At 67.1% G+C, this 21,497-nt stretch overlaps 1 protein-coding gene across 1 annotated transcript in view; it reads right to left on the minus strand.

Moving 5' to 3' along the window:
* The window catches only part of LOC140386613 (glycogen synthase kinase-3 beta-like), a 326,343-nt gene that overhangs the window by 58,298 nt on the left and 246,548 nt on the right, over positions 1 to 21,497 (minus strand). The window lies entirely within an intron of this gene.

Raw genomic sequence — 21,497 nt, forward strand, 5'->3', positions numbered from 1 at the left:
CAGCGGGAGAGCGGGAGGACAGAGCGAGAGCGGGAGGGACAGAGGGAGAGCGGGAGGGACAGAGGGAGAGCGGGAGGGACAGAGCGAGAGCGGGAGGGGACAGAGCGAGAGCGGGAGGGAGAGGGAGAGCCGGAGGGACAGAGCGACAGCGGGAGGGACAGAGGGAGAGCGGGACGGACAGAGGGAGAGCGGGAGGGACAGAGGGAGTGCGGGAGCGAGAGCGGGAGGGACAGAGCGAGATCGGGAGGGACAGAGGGAGAGAGGGAGGGACAGAGCGAGAGCGGGAGGGACAGAGGGAGAACGGGAGGGGCAGAGGGAGAACGGGACGGACAGAGCATGAGGGACAGAGCGAGAGCGTGAGGGACAGGGGGAGAGCGGGAGGGACAGAGGGTGAGCGGGAGGGACAGAGGGTGAGCGGGAGGGACAGAGGGAGAGCTCGAAGGACAGAGGGACAGAGGGAGAGCAGGTGGAAAAGAGGGAGAGCTCGAAGGACAGAGCGGGAGCGGGAGGGACAGAGGGAGAGTGGGAGGGACAGAGGGAGAGCGGGAGGGACAGAGGGAGAGCGGGACGGACAGAGCGTGAGGGACAGAGGGAGAGCGGGGGGGAGGGAGGGTGAGCGGGAGGGACAGAGGGTATGCGGGACGGACAGAGCGGGAGGGACAGAGCGAGAGCGGGAGGAACAGAGCGAGAGCGGGAGGGACAGAGCGAGAGCGGGAGGGACAGCGGGAGAGCTCGTAGGACAGAGGGAGAGCAGGTGGAAAAGAGGGAGAGCTCGAAGGACAGATGGAGAGCGGGAGGGACAGAGCGGGAGCGACAGAGGGAGAGCGGGAGGGAGAGCGGGAGGGACAGAGCGAGAGCGGTAGGGACAGAGCGAGAGCGGGAGGGACAGAGCGAGAGCGGGAGGGACAGCGGGAGAGCTCGTAGGACAGAGGGAGAGCAGGTGGAAAAGAGGGAGTGCTCGAAGGACAGAGGGAGAGCGGGAGGGACAGAGCGGGAGGGACAGCGGGAGAGCGGGAGGGACAAAGGGAGAGCGGGAGGGGGCAGAGGGGGAGTGGGAGGGATAGAGGGGGAGTGGGAGGGATAGAGGGGGAGTGGGAGGGATAGAGGGAGAGCGGGAGGGACAGAGCGGGAGCAGGAGGGACAGAGGGAGAGGGACAGAGCGAGAGCGGGAGGGAGAGAGGGGGAGCAGGAGGGACAGAGGGAGAGCAGGAGGGACAGAGCGAGAGAGGGAGGGACAGAGCGAGAGCGGGAGGGACAGAGCGAGGACGGGGGGGACAGAGCAGGAGGGACAGAGGGAGAGCGGGAGGGACAGCGGGAGAGCGGGAGGACAGAGCAGGAGGGACAGAGGGAGAGCGGGAGGGACAGAGGGAGAGAGGGAGGGACAGAGCGAGTGCGGGAGGGACAGAGCAGGAGGGACAGAGGGAGAGCGGGAGGGGCAGAGGGAGAGCGGGACGGACAGAGCAGGAGGGACAGAGGGAGAGCGGGAGGGACAGCGCGAGAGCAGAGGGAGAGCGGGAGGGACAGATGGAGAGCGGGAGGGACAGAGGGAGAGCGGGAGGGACAGAGGGAGAGCGGGAGGGACAGAGGGAGAGCGGAAGGGACAGAGCGAGTGCGGGAGAGACAGAGCAGGAGGGACAGAGGGAGAGCGGGAGGGACAGCGGGAGAGCGGGAGGACAGAGCAGGAGGGACAGAGGGAGAGCGGGAGGGACAGCGGGAGAGCGGGAGGACAGAGCGAGAGCGGGAGGGACAGAGGGAGAGCGGGAGGGACAGAGGGAGAGCGGGAGGGACAGAGCGAGAGCGGGAGGGACAGAGCGAGAGCGGGAGGGAGAGGGAGAGCCGGAGGGACAGAGCGACAGCGGGAGGGACAGAGGGAGAGTGGGAGGGACAGAGGGAGAGCGGGAGGGACAGAGGGAGAGCGGGAGGGACAGAGGGAGAGCGGGACGGACAGAGGGAGAGCGGGAGGGACAGAGGGAGTGCGGGAGCGAGAGCGGGAGGGACAGAGCGAGATCGGGAGGGACAGAGGGAGAGAGGGTGGGACAGAGCGAGAGCGGGAGGGACAGAGGGAGAACGGGAGGGGCAGAGGGAGAACGGGACGGACAGAGCATGAGGGACAGAGCGAGAGCGTGAGGGACAGGGGGAGAGCGGGAGGGACAGAGGGTGAGCGGGAGGGACAGAGGGAGAGCTCGAAGGACAGAGGGACAGAGGGAGAGCAGGTGGAAAAGAGGGAGAGCTCGAAGGACAGATGGAGAGCGGGAGGGACAGAGCGGGAGCGGGAGGGACAGAGGGAGAGTGGGAGGGACAGAGGGAGAGCGGGAGGGACAGAGGGAGAGCTTGAAGGACAGAGGGAAAGAGGGAGAGCAGGTGGAAAAGAGGGAGAGCTCGAAGGACAGATGGAGAGCGGGAGGGACAGAGCGGGATCGGGAGGGACAGAGGGCGAGCGGGAGGGACAGAGGGAGAGAGGGAGGGACAGAGGGAGAGAGGGAGGGACTGAGCTAGAGCGGAAGGGGCAGAGTGAGAGCGGGAAGGACAGAGACAGAGCGGGAGGGACAGAGGGAGAGCGGGAGGGAGAGAGCAAGAGCGGGAGGGACAGAGCGAGGGCGAGAGGGAGAGGGAGAGCCGGAGGGAAAGAGGGAGAGCGGGAGGGACAGAGGGAGTGCGGGAGGGAGAGCGGGAGGGACAGAGCGAGAGTGGGAGGGACAGAGGGAGAGCGGGAGGGACAGAGGGAGAGCGGGAGGGACAGTGGGAGAGCGGGAGGGACAGAGGGAGAGCGGGAGGGACAGAGGGAGAGAGGGAGGGAGAGAGGGAGGGACAGAGCGAGAGCGGCAGGGACAGAGGGAGAGCGGGAGGGGCAGAGGGAGAACGGGACGGACAGAGCATGAGGGACAGAGCGAGAGCGTGAGGGACAGAGCGAGAGCGTGAGGGACAGAGCGAGAGCGTGAGGGACAGGGGGAGAGCGTGAGGGACAGGGGGAGAGCGGGAGGGACAGGGGGAGAGCGGGAGGGACAGAGGGTGAGCGGGAGGGACAGAGGGAGAGCTCGAAGGACAGAGGGACAGAGGGAGAGCAGGTGGAAAAGAGGGAGAGCTCGAAGGACAGATGGAGAGCGGGAGGGACAGAGCGGGAGGGACAGAGGGAGAGCGGGAGGGACAGAGGGAGAGAGGGAGGGACAGAGGGAGAGAGGGAGGGACTGAGCGAGAGCGGAAGGGGCAGAGGGAGAGCGGGAAGGACAGAGACAGAGCGGGAGGGACAGAGGGAGAGCGGGAGGGACAGAGCAAGAGCGGGAGGGACAGAGCAAGGGCGTGAGGGACAGAGGGAGAGCGGGAGGAACAGAGGGAGAGCGGGACGGACAGAGGGAGAGAGGGAGGGACTGAGCGAGAGCGGAAGGGGCAGAGGGAGAGCGGGAAGGACAGAGACAGAGCGGGAGGGACAGAGGGAGAAAGGGAGGGACAGAGCAAGAGCGGGAGGGACAGAGCGAGGTGGTGAGGGACAGAGCGTGAGCGGGAGGGACAAAGCGAGAGCGAGAGGGACAGAGGGAGAGCTCGTAGGACAGAGGAACAGAGGGAGAGCAGGTGGAAAAGAGGGAGAGCTCGAAGGACAGAGCGGGAGCGGGAGGGACAGAGGGAGAGCGGGAGGGGGCAGAGGGGGAGTGGGAGGGATAGAGGGGGAGTGGGAGGGATAGAGGGGGAGTGGGAGGGATAGAGGGGGAGTGGGAGGGATAGAGGGAGAGCGGGAGGGACAGAGGGAGAGCGGGAGGGACAGAGCGAGGGCGGTAGTGAGAGAGAGCCGGAGGGACAGAGCGACAGCGGGAGGGACAGAGGGAGTGTGGGAGGGACAGAGGGAGAGCTCGAAGGACAGGGGGAGCACGGGAGGGCCAGAGCGGGAGCGGGACGGACAGAGGGAGAGCGGGAGGGACAGAGCAAGAGCGGGAGGGACAGAGGAAGAGTGGCAGGGACAGAGGGAGAGCGGACCGGACAGAGGTAGAGCGGGATGGACAGAGGGAGAGCGGGACGGACAGAGGGAGAGCGGGACGGACAGAGGGAGAGCGGGAGGGACAGAGGGAGTGCGGGAGGGAGAGCGGGAGGGACAGAGCGAGAGTGGGAGGGACAGAGGGAGAGCGGGAGGGACAGAGGGAGAGAGGGAGGGACAGAGCGAGAGCGGGAGGGACAGAGCGAGAGCGGGAGGGACAGTGCGAGAGCGGTAGGGACAGAGCGAGAGCGGGAGGGACAGAGGGAGAGCGGAAGGGGCAGAGGGAGAACGGAACGGACAGAGCATGAGGGACAGAGCGAGAGCGTGAGGGACAGGGGGAGAGCGGGAGGGACAGAGGGTGAGCGGGAGGGACAGAGGGAGAGCTTGAAGGACAGAGGGAAAGAGGGAGAGCAGGTGGAAAAGAGGGAGAGCTCGAAGGACAGATGGAGAGCGGGAGGGACAGAGGGGGATCGGGAGGGACAGAGGGCGAGCGGGAGGGACAGAGGGAGAGAGGGAGGGACAGAGGGAGAGAGGGAGGGACTGAGCTGGACCGGAAGGGGCCGAGTGAGAGCGGGAAGGACAGAGACAGAGCGGGAGGGACAGAGGGAGAGCGGGAGGGACAGAGCAAGAGCGGGAGGGACAGAGCGAGGGCGAGAGGGAGAGGGAGAGCCGGAGGGACAGAGGGAGAGCGGGAGGGACAGAGGGAGTGCGGGAGGGAGAGCGGGAGGGACAGAGCGAGAGTGGGAGGGACAGAGGGAGAGCGGGAGGGACAGAGGGAGAGCGGGAGGGACAGTGGGAGAGCGGGAGGGACAGAGGGAGAGCGGGAGGGACAGAGGGAGAGAGGGAGGGAGAGAGGGAGGGACAGAGCGAGAGCGGGAGGGACAGAGGGAGAGCGGGAGGGGCAGAGGGAGAACGGGACGGACAGAGCATGAGGGACAGAGCGAGAGCGTGAGGGACAGAGCGAGAGCGTGAGGGACAGGGGGAGAGCGGGAGGGACAGGGGGAGAGCGGGAGGGACAGAGGGTGAGCGGGAGGGACAGAGGGAGAGCTCGAAGGACAGAGGGACAGAGGGAGAGCAGGTGGAAAAGAGGGAGAGCTCGAAGGACAGATGGAGAGCGGGAGGGACAGAGCGGGAGGGACAGAGGGAGAGCGGGAGGGACAGAGGGAGAGAGGGAGGGACAGAGGGAGAGAGGGAGGGACTGAGCGAGAGCGGAAGGGGCAGAGGGAGAGCGGGAAGGACAGAGACAGAGCGGGAGGGACAGAGGGAGAGCGGGAGGGACAGAGCAAGAGCGGGAGGGACAGAGCGAGGGCGTGAGGGACAGAGGGAGAGCGGGAGGAACAGAGGGAGAGCGGGACGGACAGAGGGAGAGAGGGAGGGACTGAGCGAGAGCGGAAGGGGCAGAGGGAGAGCGGGAAGGACAGAGACAGAGCGGGAGGGACAGAGGGAGAAAGGGAGGGACAGAGCAAGAGCGGGAGGGACAGAGCGAGGGCGTGAGGGACAGAGCGTGAGCGGGAGGGACAAAGCGAGAGCGAGAGGGACAGAGGGAGAGCTCGTAGGACAGAGGGACAGAGGGAGAGCAGGTGGAAAAGAGGGAGAGCTCGAAGGACAGAGCGGGAGCGGGAGGGACAGAGGGAGAGCGGGAGGGGGCAGAGGGGGAGTGGGAGGGATAGAGGGGGAGTGGGAGGGATAGAGGGGGAGTGGGAGGGATAGAGGGGGAGTGGGAGGGATAGAGGGGGAGTGGGAGGGATAGAGGGAGAGCGGGAGGGATAGAGGGAGAGCGGGAGGGACAGAGCAGGAGCAGGAGGGACAGAGGGAGAGGGACAGAGCGAGAGCGGGAGGGACAGAGGGGGAGCAGGAGGGACAGAGGGAGAGCAGGAGGGACAGAGCGAGAGAGGGAGGGACAGAGCGAGAGCGGGAGGGTCAGAGCGAGAGCGGGAGGGACAGAGCGAGAGCGGGAGGGACAGAGCGAGAGCGGGAGGGACAGAGCGAGAGCGGGAGGGAGAGTGGGAGGGCAGAGCGACAGCAGTAGGGACAGAGGGAGAGTGGGAGGGACAGAGGAAAAGCAGGAGGGACAGAGGGAGAGCGGGAGGGACAGAGGGAGAGTGGGAGGGACAGAGGGAGAGTGGGAGGGACAGAGGGAGAGCAGGAGGGTCAGAGGGAGAGCTCGAAGAACAGAGGGACAGAGGGAGCGCAGGTAGGAAAGAGGGAGAGCTCGAAGGACAGAGGGAGAGCGGGAGAGACAGAGCGGGAGCGGGACGGACAGAGGGGGAGGGATAGAGGGAGAGCGGGACGGACAGAGGGAGAGGGGGAGGGACAGAGGGAGAGCGGGAGGGACAGAGGGAGAGCGGGACGGACAGAGCGGGAGGGACAGAGGCAGAGCGGGAGGGACAGAGTGAGAGCGGGACGGACAGAGCGTGAGGACAGATCGAGAGCGGGAGGGACAGAGGGAGAGCGGGAGGGAGAGCGGATGGGACAGAGGGAGAGCGGATGGGACAATGGGAGAGCGGGAGGGACAGAGGGAGAGTGGGAGGGACAGAGCGAGAGCGGAGGGATAGAGCGAGAACGGGAGGGACAGAGCGAGAGCGGGAGGGACAGAGGGAGAGCGGGACGGACAGAGTGGGAGGACAGATCGAGAGCGGGAGGGACAGAGGGAGAGAGGGAGGGACTGAGCGAGTGCGGGAGGGACAGAGCAGGAGGGACAGAGGGAGAGCGGGAGGGACAGCGGGAGAGCGGGAGGACAGAGCAGGAGGGACAGAGGGAGAGCGGGAGGGACAGAGGGAGAGAGGGAGGGACAGAGCGAGTGCGCGAGGGACAGAGCAGGAGGGACAGAGGGAGAGCGGGAGGGGCAGAGGGAGAGCGGGACGGACAGAGCAGGAGGGACAGAGGGAGAGCGGGAGGGACAGCGCGAGAGCAGAGGGAGAGCGGGAGGGACAGATGGAGAGCGGGAGGGACAGAGGGAGAGCGGGAGGGACAGAGGGAGAGCGGGAGGGACAGAGGGAGAGCGGAAGGGACAGAGCGAGTGCGGGAGGGACAGAGCAGGATAGACAGAGGGAGAGCGGGAGGGACAGCGGGAGAGCGGGAGTACAGAGCAGGAGGGACAGAGGGAGAGCGGGAGGGACAGCGGGAGAGCGGGAGGACAGAGCGAGAGCGGGAGGGACAGAGGGAGAGCGGGAGGGACAGAGGGAGAGCGGGAGGGACAGAGCGAGAGCGGGAGGGACAGAGCGAGAGCGGGAGGGAGAGGGAGAGCCGGAGGGACAGAGCGACAGCGGGAGGGACATAGGGAGAGCGGGACGGACAGAGGGAGAGCGGGAGGGACAGAGGGAGTGCGGGAGCGAGAGCGGGAGGGACAGAGCGAGATCGGGAGGGACAGAGGGAGAGAGGGAGGGACAGAGCGAGAGCGGGAGGGACAGAGGGAGAACGGGAGGGGCAGAGGGAGAACGGGACGGACAGAGCATGAGGGACAGAGCGAGAGCGTGAGGGACAGGGGGAGAGCGGGAGGGACAGAGGGTGAGCGGGAGGGACAGAGGGTGAGCGGGAGGGACAGAGGGAGAGCTCGAAGGACAGAGGGACAGAGGGAGAGCAGGTGGAAAAGAGGGAGAGCTCGAAGGACAGAGCGGGAGCGGGAGGGACAGAGGGAGAGTGGGAGGGACAGAGGGAGAGCGGGAGGGACAGAGGGAGAGCGGGACGGACAGAGCGTGAGGGACAGAGGGAGAGCGGGGGGGAGGGAGGGTGAGCGGGAGGGACAGAGGGTATGCGGGACGGACAGAGCGGGAGGGACAGAGCGAGAGCGGGAGGAACAGAGCGAGAGCGGGAGGGACAGAGCGAGAGCGGGAGGGACAGCGGGAGAGCTCGTAGGACAGAGGGAGAGCAGGTGGAAAAGAGGGAGAGCTCGAAGGACAGATGGAGAGCGGGAGGGACAGAGCGGGAGCGACAGAGGGAGAGCGGGAGGGAGAGCGGGAGGGACAGAGCGAGAGCGGTAGGGACAGAGCGAGAGCGGGAGGGACAGAGCGAGAGCGGGAGGGACAGCGGGAGAGCTCGTAGGACAGAGGGAGAGCAGGTGGAAAAGAGGGAGTGCTCGAAGGACAGAGGGAGAGCGGGAGGGACAGAGCGGGAGGGACAGAGGGAGAGCGGGAGGGACAAAGGGAGAGCGGGAGGGGGCAGAGGGGGAGTGGGAGGGATAGAGGGGGAGTGGGAGGGATAGAGGGGGAGTGGGAGGGATAGAGGGAGAGCGGGAGGGACAGAGCGGGAGCAGGAGGGACAGAGGGAGAGGGACAGAGCGAGAGCGGGAGGGAGAGAGGGGGAGCAGGAGGGACAGAGGGAGAGCAGGAGGGACAGAGCGAGAGAGGGAGGGACAGAGCGAGAGCGGGAGGGACAGAGCGAGGACGGGGGGGACAGAGCAGGAGGGACAGAGGGAGAGCGGGAGGGACAGCGGGAGGGCGGGAGGACAGAGCAGGAGGGACAGAGGGAGAGCGGGAGGGACAGAGGGAGAGAGGGAGGGACAGAGCGAGTGCGGGAGGGACAGAGCAGGAGGGACAGAGGGAGAGCGGGAGGGGCAGAGGGAGAGCGGGACGGACAGAGCAGGAGGGACAGAGGGAGAGCGGGAGGGACAGCGCGAGAGCAGAGGGAGAGCGGGAGGGACAGATGGAGAGCGGGAGGGACAGAGGGAGAGCGGGAGGGACAGAGGGAGAGCGGGAGGGACAGAGGGAGAGCGGAAGGGACAGAGCGAGTGCGGGAGAGACAGAGCAGGAGGGACAGAGGGAGAGCGGGAGGGACAGCGGGAGAGCGGGAGGACAGAGCAGGAGGGACAGAGGGAGAGCGGGAGGGACAGCGGGAGAGCGGGAGGACAGAGCGAGAGCGGGAGGGACAGAGGGAGAGCGGGAGGGACAGAGGGAGAGCGGGAGGGACAGAGCGAGAGCGGGAGGGACAGAGCGAGAGCGGGAGGGAGAGGGAGAGCCGGAGGGACAGAGCGACAGCGGGAGGGACAGAGGGAGAGTGGGAGGGACAGAGGGAGAGCGGGAGGGACAGAGGGAGAGCGGGAGGGACAGAGGGAGAGCGGGACGGACAGAGGGAGAGCGGGAGGGACAGAGGGAGTGCGGGAGCGAGAGCGGGAGGGACAGAGCGAGATCGGGAGGGACAGAGGGAGAGAGGGTGGGACAGAGCGAGAGCGGGAGGGACAGAGGGAGAACGGGAGGGGCAGAGGGAGAACGGGACGGACAGAGCATGAGGGACAGAGCGAGAGCGTGAGGGACAGGGGGAGAGCGGGAGGGACAGAGGGTGAGCGGGAGGGACAGAGGGAGAGCTCGAAGGACAGAGGGACAGAGGGAGAGCAGGTGGAAAAGAGGGAGAGCTCGAAGGACAGATGGAGAGCGGGAGGGACAGAGCGGGAGCGGGAGGGACAGAGGGAGAGTGGGAGGGACAGAGGGAGAGCGGGAGGGACAGAGGGAGAGCTTGAAGGACAGAGGGAAAGAGGGAGAGCAGGTGGAAAAGAGGGAGAGCTCGAAGGACAGATGGAGAGCGGGAGGGACAGAGCGGGATCGGGAGGGACAGAGGGCGAGCGGGAGGGACAGAGGGAGAGAGGGAGGGAGAGAGGGAGGGACTGAGCTAGAGCGGAAGGGGCAGAGTGAGAGCGGGAAGGACAGAGACAGAGCGGGAGGGACAGAGGGAGAGCGGGAGGGAGAGAGCAAGAGCGGGAGGGACAGAGCGAGGGCGAGAGGGAGAGGGAGAGCCGGAGGGAAAGAGGGAGAGCGGGAGGGACAGAGGGAGTGCGGGAGGGAGAGCGGGAGGGACAGAGCGAGAGTGGGAGGGACAGAGGGAGAGCGGGAGGGACAGAGGGAGAGCGGGAGGGACAGTGGGAGAGCGGGAGGGACAGAGGGAGAGCGGGAGGGACAGAGGGAGAGAGGGAGGGAGAGAGGGAGGGACAGAGCGAGAGCGGGAGGGACAGAGGGAGAGCGGGAGGGGCAGAGGGAGAACGGGACGGACAGAGCATGAGGGACAGAGCGAGAGCGTGAGGGACAGAGCGAGAGCGTGAGGGACAGAGCGAGAGCGTGAGGGACAGAGCGAGAGCGTGAGGGACAGGGGGAGAGCGTGAGGGACAGGGGGAGAGCGGGAGGGACAGGGGGAGAGCGGGAGGGACAGAGGGTGAGCGGGAGGGACAGAGGGAGAGCTCGAAGGACAGAGGGACAGAGGGAGAGCAGGTGGAAAAGAGGGAGAGCTCGAAGGACAGATGGAGAGCGGGAGGGACAGAGCGGGAGGGACAGAGGGAGAGCGGGAGGGACAGAGGGAGAGAGGGAGGGACAGAGGGAGAGAGGGAGGGACTGAGCGAGAGCGGAAGGGGCAGAGGGAGAGCGGGAAGGACAGAGACAGAGCGGGAGGGACAGAGGGAGAGCGGGAGGGACAGAGCAAGAGCGGGAGGGACAGAGCAAGGGCGTGAGGGACAGAGGGAGAGCGGGAGGAACAGAGGGAGAGCGGGACGGACAGAGGGAGAGAGGGAGGGACTGAGCGAGAGCGGAAGGGGCAGAGGGAGAGCGGGAAGGACAGAGACAGAGCGGGAGGGACAGAGGGAGAAAGGGAGGGACAGAGCAAGAGCGGGAGGGACAGAGCGAGGTGGTGAGGGACAGAGCGTGAGCGGGAGGGACAAAGCGAGAGCGAGAGGGACAGAGGGAGAGCTCGTAGGACAGAGGAACAGAGGGAGAGCAGGTGGAAAAGAGGGAGAGCTCGAAGGACAGAGCGGGAGCGGGAGGGACAGAGGGAGAGCGGGAGGGGGCAGAGGGGGAGTGGGAGGGATAGAGGGGGAGTGGGAGGGATAGAGGGGGAGTGGGAGGGATAGAGGGGGAGTGGGAGGGATAGAGGGAGAGCGGGAGGGATAGAGGGAGAGCGGGAGGGACAGAGCAGGAGCAGGAGGGACAGAGAGAGAGGGACAGAGCGAGAGCGGGAGGGACAGAGGGGGAGCAGGAGGGACAGAGGGAGAGCAGGAGGGACAGAGCGAGAGAGGGAGGGACAGAGCGAGAGCGGGAGGGTCAGAGCGAGAGCGGGAGGGACAGAGCGAGAGCGGGAGGGACAGAGCGAGAGCGGGAGGGACAGAGCGAGAGCGGGAGGGAGAGTGGGAGGGCAGAGCGACAGCGGTAGGGACAGAGGGAGAGTGGGAGGGACAGAGGAAAAGCAGGAGGGACAGAGGGAGAGCGGGAGGGACAGAGGGAGAGTGGGAGGGACAGAGGGAGAGTGGGAGGGACAGAGGGAGAGCAGGAGGGTCAGAGGGAGAGCTCGAAGAACAGAGGGACAGAGGGAGCGCAGGTAGGAAAGAGGGAGAGCTCGAAGGACAGAGGGAGAGCGGGAGAGACAGAGCGGGAGCGGGACGGACAGAGGGGGAGGGATAGAGGGAGAGCGGGACGGACAGAGGGAGAGGGGGAGGGACAGAGGGAGAGCGGGAGGGACAGAGGGAGAGCGGGACGGACAGAGCGGGAGGGACAGAGGCAGAGCGGGAGGGACAGAGTGAGAGCGGGACGGACAGAGCGGGAGGACAGATCGAGAGCGGGAGGGACAGAGGGAGAGCGGGAGGGAGAGCGGATGGGACAGAGGGAGAGCGGATGGGACAGAGGGAGAGCGGGAGGGACAGAGGGAGAGTGGGAGGGACAGAGCGAGAGCGGAGGGATAGAGCGAGAGCGGGAGGGACAGAGCGAGAGCGGGAGGGACAGAGGGAGAGCGGGACGGACAGAGTGGGAGGACAGATCGAGAGCGGGAGGGACAGAGGGAGAGGGAGGGACTGAGCGAGTGCGGGAGGGACAGAGAAGGAGGGACAGAGGGAGAGCGGGAGGGACAGCGGGAGAGCGGGAGGACAGAGCAGGAGGAACAGAGGGAGAGCGGGAGGGACAGAGGGAGAGAGGGAGGGACAGAGCGAGTGCGGGAGGGACAGAGCAGGAGGGACAGAGGGAGAGCGGGAGGGGCAGAGGGAGAGCGGGACGGACAGAGCAGGAGGGACAGAGGGAGAGCGGGAGGGACAGCGCGAGAGCAGAGGGAGAGCGGGAGGGACAGATGGAGAGCGGGAGGGACAGAGGGAGAGCGGGAGGGACAGAGGGAGAGCGGCAGGGACAGAGGGAGAGCGGAAGGGACAGAGCGAGTGCGGGAGGGACAGAGCAGGAGGGACAGAGGGAGAGCGGGAGGGACAGCGGGAGAGCGGGAGTACAGAGCAGGAGGGACAGAGGGAGAGCGGGAGGGACAGCGGGAGAGCGGGAGGACAGAGCGAGAGCGGGAGGGACAGAGGGAGAGCGGGAGGGACAGAGGGAGAGCGGGAGGGACAGAGCGAGAGCGGGAGGGACAGAGCGAGAGCGGGAGGGAGAGGGAGAGCCGGAGGGACAGAGCGACAGCGTGAGGGACAGAGGGAGAGTGGGAGGGACAGAGGGAGAGCGGGAGGGACAGAGGGAGAGCGGGACGGACAGAGGGAGAGCGGGAGGGACAGAGGGAGTGCGGGAGCGAGAGCGGGAGGGACAGAGCGAGATCGGGAGGGACAGAGGGAGAGAGGGAGGGACAGAGCGAGAGCGGGAGGGACAGAGGGAGAACGGGAGGGGCAGAGGGAGAACGGGACGGACAGAGCATGAGGGACAGAGCGAGAGCGTGAGGGACAGGGGGAGAGCGGGAGGGACAGAGGGTGAGCGGGAGGGACAGAGGGAGAGCTCGAAGGACAGAGGGACAGGGGGAGAGCAGGTGGAAAAGAGGGAGAGCTCGAAGGACAGAGCGGGAGCGGGAGGGACAGAGGGAGAGCGGGAGGGACAGAGGGAGAGCGGGACGGACAGAGCGTGAGGGACAGAGGGAGAGCGGGGGGGAGGGAGGGTGAGCGGGAGGGACAGAGGGTATGCGGGACGGACAGAGCGGGAGGGACAGAGCGAGAGCGGGAGGGACAGAGCGAGAGCGGGAGGGACAGAGCGAGAGCGGGAGGGACAGCGGGAGAGCTCGTAGGACAGAAGGAGAGCAGGTGGAAAAGAGGGAGAGCTCGAAGGACAGATGGAGAGCGGGAGGGACAGAGCGGGAGCGACAGAGGGAGAGCGGGAGGGACCGAGGGAGAGCGGGAGGGACAGAGCGAGAGCGGGAGGGACAGAGCGAGAGCGGGAGGGACAGAGCGAGAGCGGGAGGGACAAAGCGAGAGCGAGAGGGACAAAGCGAGAGCGAGAGGGACAGAGGGAGAGCTGGTGGAAAAGAGGGAGTGCTCGAAGGACAGCGGGAGAGCGGGAGGGACAGAGCGGGAGGGACAGAGGGAGAGCGGAGGGACAAAGGGAGAGCGGGAGGGGGCAGAGGGGGAGTGGGAGGGATAGAGGGGGAGTGGGAGGGATAGAGGGGGAGTGGGAGGGATAGAGGGAGAGCGGGAGGGACAGAGCGGGAGCAGGAGGGACAGAGGGAGAGGGACAGAGCGAGAGCGGGAGGGAGAGAGGGGGAGCAGGAGGGACAGAGGGAGAGCAGGAGGGACAGAGCGAGAGAGGGAGGGACAGAGCGAGAGCGGGAGGGACAGAGCGAGGACGGGGGGGACAGAGCAGGAGGGACAGAGGGAGAGCGGGAGGACAGAGCAGGAGGGACAGAGGGAGAGCGGGAGGGACAGAGGGAGAGAGGGAGGGACAGAGCGAGTGCGGGAGGGACAGAGCAGGAGGGACAGAGGTTGAGCGGGAGGGGCAGAGGGAGAGCTGGACGGACAGAGCGGGAGGGACAGAGGGAGAGCGGGAGGGACAGCGCGAGAGCAGAGGGAGAGCGGGAGGGACAGATGGAGAGCGGGAGGGACAGAGGGAGAGCGGGAGGGACAGAGGGAGAGCGGGAGGGACAGAGGGAGAGCGGAAGGGACAGAGCGAGTGCGGGAGAGACAGAGCAGGAGGGACAGAGGGAGAGCGGGAGGGACAGCGGGAGAGCGGGAGGACAGAGCAGGAGGGACAGAGGGAGAGCGGGAGGGACAGCGGGAGAGCGGGAGGACAGAGCGAGAGCGGGAGGGACAGAGGGAGAGCGGGAGGGACAGAGGGAGAGCGGGAGGGACAGAGCGAGAGCGGGAGGGACAGAGCGAGAGCGGGAGGGAGAGGGAGAGCCGGAGGGACAGAGCGACAGCGGGAGGGACAGAGGGAGAGTGGGAGGGACAGAGGGAGAGCGGGAGGGACAGAGGGAGAGCGGGACGGACAGAGGGAGAGCGGGAGGGACAGAGGGAGTGCGGGAGCGAGAGCGGGAGGGACAGAGCGAGATCGGGAGGGACAGAGGGAGAGAGGGTGGGACAGAGCGAGAGCGGGAGGGACAGAGGGAGAACGGGAGGGGCAGAGGGAGAACGGGACGGACAGAGCATGAGGGACAGAGCGAGAGCGTGAGGGACAGGGGGAGAGCGGGAGGGACAGAGGGTGAGCGGGAGGGACAGAGGGAGAGCTCGAAGGACAGAGGGACAGAGGGAGAGCAGGTGGAAAAGAGGGAGAGCTCGAAGGACAGATGGAGAGCGGGAGGGACAGAGCGGGAGCGGGAGGGACAGAGGGAGAGTGGGAGGGACAGAGGGAGAGCGGGACGGACAGAGCGTGAGGGACAGAGGGAGAGCGGGAGGGAGGGAGGGTGAGCGGGAGGGACAGAGGGTATGCGGGACGGACAGAGCGGGAGGGACAGAGCGGGAGGGACAGAGCGAGAGCGGGAGGGACAGAGCGAGAGCGGGAGGGACAGAGCGAGAGCGGGAGGGACAGCGGGAGAGCTCGTAGGACAGAGGGAGAGCAGGTGGAAAAGAGGGAGAGCTCGAAGGACAGATGGAGAGCGGGAGGGACAGAGCGGGAGCGACAGAGGGAGAGCGGGAGGGAGAGCGGGAGGGACAGAGCGAGAGCGGGAGGGACAGAGCGAGAGCGTGAGGGACAGAGCGAGAGCGGGAGGGACAAAGCGAGAGCGAGAGGGACAGAGGGAGAGCTCGAAGGACAGAGGGACAGAGGGAGAGCTGGTGGAAAAGAGGGAGTGCTCGAAGGACAGAGGGAGAGCGCGAGGGACAGAGCGGGAGGGACAGAGGGAGAGCGGGAGGGACAAAGGGAGAGCGGGACGGGGCAGAGGGGGAGTGGGAGGGATAGAGGGGGAGTGGGAGGGATAGAGGGGGAGTGGGAGGGATAGAGGGGGAGTGGGAGGGATAGAGGGAGAGCGGGAGGGACAGAGCGGGAGCAGGAGGGACAGAGGGAGAGGGACAGAGCGAGAGCGGGAGGGAGAGAGGAGGAGCAGGAGGGACAGAGGGAGAGCAGGAGGGACAGAGCGAGAGAGGGAGGGACAGAGCGAGAGCGGGAGGGACAGAGCGAGGACGGGGGGGGACAGAGCGAGAGCGGGAGGGACAGAGCGAGAGCGGGAGGGACAGAGCGAGAGCGGGAGGGAGAGTGGGAGGGACAGAGGGAAAGCGGGAGGGACAGAGGGAGAGCGGGAGGGACAGAGGGAGAGTGGGAGGGACAGAGGGAGAGCAGGAGGGACAGAGGGAGAGCTCGAATGACAGAGGGACAGAGGGAGCGCAGGTGGGAAAGAGGGAGAGCTCGAAGGACAGAGGGAGAGCGGGAGAGACAGAGCGGGAGCGGGACGGACAGAGGGAGAGGGGGAGGGACAGAGGGAGAGCGGGACGGACAGAGGGAGAGGGGGAGGGACAGAGGGAGAGGGGGAGGGACAGAGGGAGAGGGGGAGGGACAGAGGGAGAGGGGGAGGGACAGAGGGAGAGCGGGAGGGACAGAGGGAGAGCGGGACGGACAGAGGGAGAGCGGGAGGGACAGAGGGAGTGCGGGAGCGAGAGCGGGAGGGACAGAGCGAGATCGGGAGGGACAGAGGGAGAGAGGGTGGGACAGAGCGAGAGCGGGAGGGACAGAGGGAGAACGGGAGGGGCAGAGGGAGAACGGGACGGACAGAGCATGAGGGACAGAGCGAGAGCGTGAGGGACAGGGGGAGAGCGGGAGGGACAGAGGGTGAGCGGGAGGGACAGAGGGAGAGCTCGAAGGACAGAGGGACAGAGGGAGAGCAGGTGGAAAAGAGGGAGAGCTCGAAGGACAGATGGAGAGCGGGAGGGACAGAGCGGGAGCGGGAGGGACAGAGGGAGAGTGGGAGGGACAGAGGGAGAGCGAGAGGGACAGAGGGAGAGCGGGACGGACAGAGCGTGAGGGACAGAGGGAGAGCGGGAGGGAGGGAGGGTGAGCGGGAGGGACAGAGGGTATGCGGGACGGACAGAGCGGGAGGGACAGAGCGGGAGGGACAGAGCGAGAGCGGGAGGGACAGAGCGAGAGCGGGAGGGACAGCGGGAGAGCTCGTAGGACAGAGGGAGAGCAGGTGGAAAAGAGGGAGAGCTCGAAGGACAGATGGAGAGCGGGAGGGACAGAGCGGGAGCGACAGAGGGAGAGCGGGAGGGAGAGCGGGAGGGACAGAGGGAGAGCGGGAGGGACAGAGCGAGAGCGGGAGGGACAGAGCGAGAGCGTGAGGGACAGAGCGAGAGCGTGAGGGACAGAGCGAGAGCGGGAGGGACAAAGCGAGAGCGAGAGGGACAGAGGGAGAGCTCGAAGGACAGAGGGACAGAGGGAGAGCTGGTGGAAAAGAGGGAGTGCTCGAAGGACAGAGGGAGAGCGCGAGGGACAGAGCGGGAGGGACAGAGGGAGAGCGGGAGGGACAAAGGGAGAGCGGGACGGGGCAGAGGGGGAGTGGGAGGGATAGAGGGGGAGTGGGAGGGATAGAGGGGGAGTGGGAGGGATAGAGGGAGAGCGGGAGGGACAGAGCGGGAGCAGGAGGGACAGAGGGAGAGGGACAGAGCGAGAGCGGGAGGGAGAGAGGGGGAGCAGGAGGGACAGAGGGAGAGCAGGAGGGACAGAGCGAGAGAGGGAGGGACAGAGCGAGAGCGGGAGGGACAGAGCGAGGACGGGGGGGACAGAGCGAGAGCGGGAGGGACAGAGCGAGAGCGGGAGGGACAGAGCGAGAGCGGGAGGGAGAGTGCGAGGGACAGAGGGAAAGCGGGAGGGACAGAGGGAGAGCGGGAGGGACAGAGGGAGAGTGGGAGGGACAGAGGGAGAGCAGGAGGGACAGAGGGAGAGCTCGAATGACAGAGGGACAGAGGGAGCGCAGGTGGGAAAGAGGGAGAGCTCGAAGGACAGAGGGAGAGCTGGAGAGACAGAGCGGGAGCGGGACGGACAGAGGGAGAGGGGGAGGGACAGAGGGAGAGCGGGACGGACAGAGGGAGAGGGGGAGGGACAGAGGGAGAGGGGGAGGGACAGAGGGAGAGGGGGAGGGTCAGAGGGAGAGGGGGAGGGACAGAGGGAGAGGGGGAGGGACAGAGGGAGAGCGGGAGGGACAGAGGGAGTGCGGGACGGACAGAGCGGGAGGGACAGAGTGAGAGCGGGACGAACAGAGCGGGAGGACAGATCGAGAGCGGGAGGGACAGAGGGAGAGCGGGAGGGAGAGCGGATGGGACAGAGGGAGAGCGGATGGGACAGAGGGAGAGCGGGAGGGACAGAGGGAGAGCGGGAGGGACAGAGGGAGAGCGGGAGGGACAGAGGGAGAGGGGGAGGGACAGAGGGAGAGGGGGAGGGACAGAGGGAGAGCGGGAGGGACAGAGGGAGTGCGGGACGGACAGAGCGGGAGGGACAGACGCACAGCGGGAGGGACAGAGTGAGAGCGGGATGGACAGAGCGGGAGGACAGATCGAGAGCGGGAGGGACAGAGGGAGAGCGGGAGGGAGAGCGGATGGGACAGAGGGAGAGCGGATGGGACAGAGGGAGAGCGGGAGGGACAGAGGGAGTGTGGGACAGAGGGAGAGCGGGACGGACAGAGCGGGAGGGACAGAGCGAGAGCGGGAGGGACAGAGGGAGAGCGGGAGGGACAGAGCGGGAGGACAGATCGAGAGCGGGAGGGACAGAGGCAGAGCGGGAGGGACAGAGGGAGAGAGGATGGGACAGAGGGAGAGCGGGAGGGACAGAGCGAGAGCGGGAGGGATGAAGGAGAGCCGGAGGGACAGAGCGACAGCAGGAGGGACAGAGGGAGAGCGTGAGGGACAGGGGGAGAGCGGGAGGGACGGGGAGAGCGGGAGGGACAGAGGGTTCATAGAATTTACAGTGCAGAAGGAGGCCATTCGGCCCATCGAGTCTTCACCGGCTCTTAGAAAGAGCACCCTACCCAAGGTCAACACCGCCACCCTATCCCCATAACCAAGTAACCCCATAATCCAGTAACCCCACCCAACACTAAGGCCAATTTTGGACACTAAGGACACAATTTACCATGGCCAATCTACCTAACCTGCACATCTTTGGACTGTTGGAGGAAACCGGAGCACCCGGAGGAAACCCACGCACACACGGGGAGGATGTGCAGACTCCGCACAGACAGTGACCCAAGCTGGAATCGAACCTGGGACCCTGGAGCTGTGAAGCAATTGTGCTATCCACAAGGCTACTGTGCTGTCCGTGAGCGGGAGGGACAGAGGGAGAGCGGGAGGGACAGAGGGGGAGCGGGACGGACAGAGGGAGAGAGGGACGGACAGAGGGAGAGAGGGACGGACAGAGCAGGAGGGACAGAGGGAGAGCGGGAGGGACAGAGGGAGAGAGGGAGGGACAGAGGGAGAGAGGGAGGGACTGAGCGAGAGCGGAAGGGGCAGAGGGAGAGCGGGAAGGACAGAGACAGAGCGGGAGGGACAGAGGGAGAGCGGAAGGGACAGAGGGAGAGCGGGAGGGACAGAGCGAGGGCGGGAGTGAGAGAGAGCCGGAGGGACAGAGCGACAGCGGGAGGGACAGAGGGAGAGTGGGAGGGACAGAGGGAGAGCTCGAAGGACAGGGGGAGTACGGGAGGGCCAGAGCGGGAGCGGGACGGACAGAGGGAGAGCGGGAGGGACAGAGCAAGAGCGGGAGGGACAGAGGGAGAGTGGGAGGGACAGAGGGAGAGCGGACCGGACAGAGGTAGAGCGGGACGGACAGAGGGAGAGCGGGACGGACAGAGGGAGAGCGGGAGGGACAGAGGGAGAGCGGGAGGGAGAGCGGGAGGGACAGAGCGAGAGTGGGAGGGACAGAGGGAGAGCGGGAGGGACAGAGGGAGAGCGGGAGGGACAGAGCGAGAGCGGGAGGGACAGAGCGAGAGCGGGAGGGACAGAGGGAGAGCGGAAGGGGCAGAGGGAGAACGGGACGGACAGAGCATGAGGGACAGAGCGAGAGCGTGAGGGACAGGGGGAGAGCGGGAGGGAAAGAGGGTGAGCGGGAGGGACAGAGGGAGAGCTTGAAGGACAGAGGGAGAGCAGGTGGAAAAGAGGGAGAGCTCGAAGGACAGATGGAGAGCGGGAGGGACAGAGCGGGATCGGGAGGGACAGAGGGCGAGCGGGAGGGACAGAGGGAGAGAGGGAGGGACTGAGCGAGAGCGGAAGGGGCAGAGTGAGAGCGGGAAGGACAGAGACAGAGCGGGAGGGACAGAGGGAGAGCGGGAGGGGCAGAGCGAGGGCGGGAGGGAGAGGGAGAGCCGGAGGGACAGAGAGACAGAGGGAGAGCAGGTGGGAAAGAGGGAGAACTCGAAGGACAGGGGGAGTACGGGAGGGCCAGAGCGGGAGCGGGAGGGACAGAGGGAGAGCGGGAGGGACAGAGCAAGAGTGGGAGGGACAGAGGGAGAGCGGGACAGACAGAGGGAGAGCGGGACGGACAGAGGGAGAGCGGGACGGACAGAGGGAGAGCGGGACGGACAGAGGGAGAGCGGGAGGGACAGAGGGAGTGCGGGAGGGGCAGAGGGAGAACGGGACGGACAGAGCATGAGGGACAGAGCGAGAGCGTGTGGGACAGGGGGAGAGCGGGAGGGACAGGGGGAGAGTGGGAGGGACAGAGGGTGAGCGGGAGGGACAGAGGGAGAGCTCGAAGGACAGAGGGACAGAGGGAGAGCAGGTGGAAAAGAGGGAGAGCTCGAAGGACAGATGGAGAGCGGGAGGGACAGAGCGGGTGGGACAGAGGGAGAGCGGGAGGGACAGAGGGAGAGAGGGAGGGACTGAGCGCGAGCGGAAGGGGCAGAGGGAGAGCGGGAAGGACAGAGACAGAGCGGGAGGGACAGAGGGAGAGCGGGAGGGACAGAGGGAGAGCGGGAGGGACAGAGCAAGAGCGGGAGGGACAGAGCAAGGGCGTGAGGGACAGACGGAGAGCGGGAGGAACAGAGGGAGAGCGGGACGGACAGAGGGAGAGAGGGAGGGACTGAGCGAGAGCGGAAGGGGCAGAGGGAGAGCGGGAAGGACAGAGACAGAGCGGGAGGGACAGAGGGAGAGCAGGAGGGACAGAGCGGAAGCGGGAGGGACAGAGGGAGAGCGGGAGGGACAGAGGGAGAGCGGGACGGACAGAGCGGGAGGGACAGAGGCAGAGCGGGAGGGACAGAGGGAGAGCGGGAGGGACAGTGGGAGAGCGGGAGGGACAGGCGGAGAGCGGGAGGGACAGAGGGAGAGCGGGACGGACAGAGCGGGAGGGACAGAGGCAGAGCGGGAGGGACAGAGGCAGAGCGGGAGGGACAAAGGGAGAGCGGGAGGGACAGAGGGAGAGCGGGAGGGACAGTGGGAGAGCGGGAGGGACAGTGGGAGAGCGGGAGGGACAGTGGGAGAGCGGATGGGACAGAGGGAGAGCGGGAGGGACAGAGGGAGAGCGGGAGGGACAGAGCGAGAGCGGGAGGGACAGAGCGAGAGCGGGAGGGACAGAGCGAGAGCGGGAGGGACAGAGCGAGAGCGGGAGGGACAGAGCGAGAGCGGGAGGGACAGAGGGCGAGCCGGAGGGACAGAGCGACAGCGGGAGGGACAGAGGGAGAGTGGGAGGGACAGGGCGAGAGCGGGAACGACAGAGGGAGAGCGGGACGGACAGAGCGGGAGGGACAGAGGGAGAGCGGGAGGGACAGCGGGAGAGCGGACGACAAAGCGGGAGGGACAGAGCGAGAGCGGGAGGGACAGAGCGAGAGCGGGAGGGACAGCGGGAGAGCTCGTAGGACAGAGGGAGAGCAGGTGGAAAAGAGGGAGAGCTCGAAGGACAGATGGAGAGCGGGAGGGACAGAGCGGGAGCGACAGAGGGAGAGCGGGAGGGACAGAGCGAGAGCGGGAGGGACAGAGCGAGAGCGGGAGGGACAGAGGGAGAGCACGAGGGACAGAGGGAGAGCCCGAAGGACAGAGGGACAGGGGGAGGGCAGGTGGGAAAGAGGGAGAGCTCGAAGGACAGAGGGAGAGTGGGATGGACAGAGCGGGAGCGGGAGGGACAGAGGGAGAGCGGGAGGGACAGAGGGAGAGCGGGACGGACAGAGCGAGAGGGGGAGGGACAGACGGAGAGCGGGAGGGACAGAGGGAGAGCGGGAGGGACAGAGGGAGAGCGGGACGGACAGACTGGGAGGGACAGAGGCAGAGCGGGAGGGACAGAGCGAGAGCGGGAGGGACAGAGCGAGAGCGGGAGGGACAGTGGGAGAGCGGATGGGACAGAGGGAGAGCGGGAAGGACAGAGGGAGAGCGGGAGGGACAGAGCGAGAGCGGGAGGGACAGAGCGAGAGCGACAGAGCGAGAGCGGGAGGGACAGAGCGAGAGCGGGAGGGACAGAGGGAGAACGGGAGGGACAGA

This window comes from Scyliorhinus torazame, chromosome 12 (assembly GCF_047496885.1).
Source record: "Scyliorhinus torazame isolate Kashiwa2021f chromosome 12, sScyTor2.1, whole genome shotgun sequence".
NCBI lineage: Eukaryota > Metazoa > Chordata > Chondrichthyes > Carcharhiniformes > Scyliorhinidae > Scyliorhinus > Scyliorhinus torazame.